Source organism: Myotis daubentonii, chromosome 21 (assembly GCF_963259705.1).
Source record: "Myotis daubentonii chromosome 21, mMyoDau2.1, whole genome shotgun sequence".
NCBI lineage: Eukaryota > Metazoa > Chordata > Mammalia > Chiroptera > Vespertilionidae > Myotis > Myotis daubentonii.
In genome coordinates, this window is record NC_081860.1 from 6,071,951 (window position 1) to 6,076,529 (window position 4,579).

The 4,579-nt window shown below is 49.1% G+C and overlaps 1 pseudogene; it reads left to right on the forward strand.

Moving 5' to 3' along the window:
- Positions 1-2,902: 2,902 nt before the first annotated feature.
- LOC132223031 (ADP/ATP translocase 3-like) lies at positions 2,903-4,228 on the forward strand (annotated as a pseudogene).
- Positions 4,229-4,579: the final 351 nt, after the last annotated feature.

A 4,579-nucleotide genomic window follows, 5' to 3' on the forward strand; every position in this document is an offset into this window, starting at 1 on the left:
TGCCTCCATGGGTAGTCTCCCAGGATCCGGACTTGCAGGCTCTGGAGTGGAGACTTCAACAAGGACTTCAGCAACTGCTCAGGGGAAAAACCACCACCTCCCTACTCCACAGCTGCTTCTGTGTCTGCAAGAAACTGCGCATGCTCCTCCCTGTGACATGGGCAGGGCCAGAGCCTGAGTTGAGTGGTTCCACACTAACGATAGCAGCTGGACCAATGCAGGGTTGGAGGGCAGGAGGGCGACGAAGGAGCAAGGAAGAAGCCCTGGTTCTCTGCTCCTCCTCCCAAAGGCATGGCCCTTGCTGCTGTCATGATAAAAGGAGTTGTGTTCTTCTAACTCTGTCTGGGTAAAGGAAACAAGTGTCTGCTGACTTCTGATCTTACTCTCAGAGCTTCCAGTTAATCCCTCTGGATGCAGCATATCCAACCTCCAAAGGATCCGAGGGGCAGGATCAACCTCCGTTCCATAGCTGAGGAAACTGACCAATAAACACATGTGTCTCATTCCTCAGTGTCAACTCCTACAGAAATATCTGGGAATGACTCAGATTCTACAAGGGTATATTTTCTTCTCCTTTCACGTTTAATTCAGCCCCAGGAATCAAATAATACAATAAAGAATAAAATGTGTTCAGAGGGCTCAACATTGTACTCCCAGGGCCTTTGGTCCTGCACAAACCACAGAGCTCAGTTATCCTTAGATGAAAGGAAAGAGAAACGTGAAAGGTTTCCAAGCTCAGTTAGAGAGACATCTGATAACCACATATTAAGGACACAACATTAACTTAGGGGTGGAAAGGACACAAATGAAATAGGAGATGGAGCCATTTGGAGTGAGCAGGCCAGCAGGGAGGCAGTTGGGGGTGAGCAGGCTGGTGGTGGAGGGTAGTGGGGGTGAGGACACTGGTACAGGGGGCAGTTGGAGGTGATCAGGCTGGCAGGGAGTCATTTGGGGGCAAGTAGGCTGTCAGTGGTGGTGGGGGGAGTTGGGGACAAGCAGGCTGGCAGGCAGAGTGGTTAGGGGCAATCAGGCAGTCAAGCAGGTGAGTGGTTAGAAGCCAGCAGTCCCAGATTGTCAGGGGGATGTCCGACCACCAGTTTAGGCCTGATCCCTGTAAACCTCAGTAGGACATCCTTCCATGGGTCCCAGATTGGAGAGTGTGCAGGCCAGGCTGAGGGACAACCCGCCCACCAAGAGCACAAAGTTTTGTGCACCAGGCCTCTAGTTATAAATAAATCTGTTTGGAATATTTTCATTCAGTTATCTTTATAGATATCCATTCAACTAAAACTGTTGCAGTATAGGTGAATGTTTCACATTTTAACATATGCAGAACTGTGATTTCAAATTGTCATGCACTTTGCCTTCCCACCCATGCCCAGCATATAAAAATTCCAGTTTTTGTTCAACCCTGCAAGGACATGCAATGGTTAATCTTTTCAAATAGTAGGTCTGGAATTGTCTATATATGAACTTGCTTTTGCTTTCATTACATTTCCTAAGAATTTGTGATGGTGAAAAGTTTTTCATACATTTATTTTTGTTGTGTTTATCTCCTTTGTTAAGATGATGGCTCAGAAATTTGCCTATTTTTAAAATAAATTATTATTTTAACCAATATGAGGACAATTGACAATCTAAGATATATATTTGACTTTCACTGATTCCTCAATAACTGAATGACTTCTTGCTCTATGGAACTATGGGTTTTGAATATTGTAAGCAAAATGTTATTCTCAATTTTTAACTTATGTACAATTTGAAGCCACATGTACCATATACTTACAGGTTTTATATGCATTGTTAACATTCTCCACCACTCCTTTCTAAGAATAAGCATTCAATAATACATTAAGTGAAGTCTAGGTTTATAATCTTTGTTAACTTCCCTCATGTAAATCCTTTCATTGTGGTTAGTTTCAAACTGCCAAAATGATGGTACTGAACAAGGATATGATAAGATATTTCAGTAGCAAATCATCATATTTTATTTCCAACATATTGATAAGGTAGCAATCAGTATCCTCAAGAACATCTACACTAATAAAAGACAAAGATGTTAATTGACTGTACATTTGCTACACCCACCAGCCAATCAGAATGACTACATGGAAATTAACCCTACCAAGATAGCGGTTAATTTGCATATACCGGCTGGGAGCGAAGACTGCAGACAATGTAGAAGGAAGTGAAGCACTGCAGAAGAGAGCAAAGTAGAGGCGGTGGAGACAGTAACAGAGCCCAGCGGCGGAGGCCCCAGGGAAACAAGGCGGGAGTGAAACCTGCCTCAGTGGGTTTCGGTCCCTTCTCTGCTTCGCTCCAGCCGCAGGAAGCCCTATTCTTGCAGGAATCTTCCTGCAACGGGCCTCTAGTCTATATATATATAAGCCTAGTATGCAAGTTGTCCCCACAGGAGTTTGACTGGGTGATTGATCACTCAATATGACATGCGCTGACCACCAAGGGGCGGCGTGGAATGAAGGAAGGCCCTGCTCACAGCCAAAAGGAAGGGCCCGGCTGGCAGCCGGAAGGCCCTGATCAGCCCTAATTACTGGCCAGGTCTGGGGACGCTACTCGTGCATGCATTTTGTGCACCAGATTTACAGTTTATAATAAAATAGTAAAAGAATTGGGAAATGGCAAGTTTTAAATATTTCTTTAAGGTTGTGTTTACATCTTACTGATTTTAAAAATACATATCAAAATGTTTTTATTGATTTCAGAAAGGTTTGAGAGAGGGAGAGAGAGATAGAAACATCAATGATGAAAGTGAATCATCGATATGCTGCCTCCCACAGGCCACCTACTGGGGTGGAACCCACAGTTTAGCATGTGCTTTGACCAGGAAGCTGACGATAGTCACTGTGGTTGGTTTCGACAACCACGATCAGAAAGTGGGGTCATGGCTGAACTGTGGGCCCTGTGGACGGACTTGACCTTCTCTGAAGGAAGGCTCACAGATTACCTTGATCCTCAGGCTACCTTCCGTTGGGTACCTCTGTACCAGAGGAATTTTCCATAACTGAATGCAAATAAAATGTCCAGTGGCTGACACTTTTGCTTAAAGGTGTATCTGTAAGGTACTTTAGTATACTCACCACAATGATAGTACCCCAGAAGAAAAGGACATACACAGAGGCAGAATTGATGATAAGCACCCACAGAATTTCAGAGGATCTGGACAAAACTCACAACAATGGGACAGGATATGGAACAAATGCAATAATATTTGAGATAATGAAGAGCCTCGGACATTTACAGTAAATGAAGCTCAATAAATCATCTTTAGCCTTTGGGTCAGGGCGGTGGCTACAGCTGCTGAGCCAGAGGCACCCACACTCCCAGCTCCTCTCTGCACCTCCACTCAGATTCCTGCCCTCAGGCCATCTCCTTCACCAAGGACTTCCTCCACCGCCATCTCCTCCACGACAGCCGTGGCTCCTATCGAGCAGGTCAAGCCACTGTTGCAGGTGCAACATGCCAAACAGCAGATCACGGCCGACAAGCAGTACATGGACTGCATCGTGTCCATCCCCGAGGAGCAGGGCGCACTGTCTTTCTGGAGGGGCGACATGGCCAACACCATCTGCCATCCGCTACCTCCCCACCCAAGCACACAACTTCGCCTTCAAGGATAAGGATAAGCAGGTCACCCTGGGGGGCGCGGACAAGCACACCCAGTCCTGGAGGTACTTGGCTGGCCACCTCCCTCTGCTTCCTCTGCCCCTGGATTTCACCCGGACCCGGCTGGTGGCTGACGTGGGGATATCGGGCACTGAGCAGAAGTTCAAGGGTCTGGGAGCCTGCCTGGTGCAGATCAGCAAGTCGGACGGCATCCGGGGCTGGTACCAGGGTTTCAGCTTCTCCACGCAAGGCATCATCATCAGCTACCAGGCAGCCTACTTTGGGGTGTACAGCATGGCCAAAGGCATGCCCCCCTACCCCAAGAACACCCACATCCTCACTAGCTGGACGATCCCCCGGTCCGTGACGCCTTGGCAGGCCTGGATTCCTACCCCTTTGGCCCCAGGCGATGGAGGAGGACGCTGCAGTCCGGCGCCAAGGAGCCGGCATCCTGCGCATGCGCACTATTGAGCGCCGGTGGCAGGTCCTCAGGGATGAGGGCGCCAAGGCCTTCAAGGGCGCCTGGTCCAACGTCCTCAGGGGCAGGGGCAGGGGCAGCGCCTTCGTGCTGGTCCTGTCCCTCGAGCTGAAGAAGGGCCTCTAGGTGTCCCGCAGCCCGGACACGGGGCCCCAGGGCCACGGAGGCCCCTCATGCTTACCGACCATTGACCTTCCAGAAAATTCCAACGTCCCCGCCCAGCCAGATCATGGTAGCACCGGGTTTGTCTCTAGGATGAAACCCTTCTGATCATGACCACTGACACCCCATTCAATGCCTCGATGGGGGGGGCACTCCCACGCCCTGCGGGTTCCCATCCGCCCCCCGCCCCACAGGGCCGCCCCTCCCGGCCTTGCGGGCCTCTGTGGGTAGATTTTATTTAAAGGAAATCATGTCGCCATCCGTGCTTGCGCACTGTCCTCTGCACAGCGAAGTATCCGCAAATCCCTTCTCTGT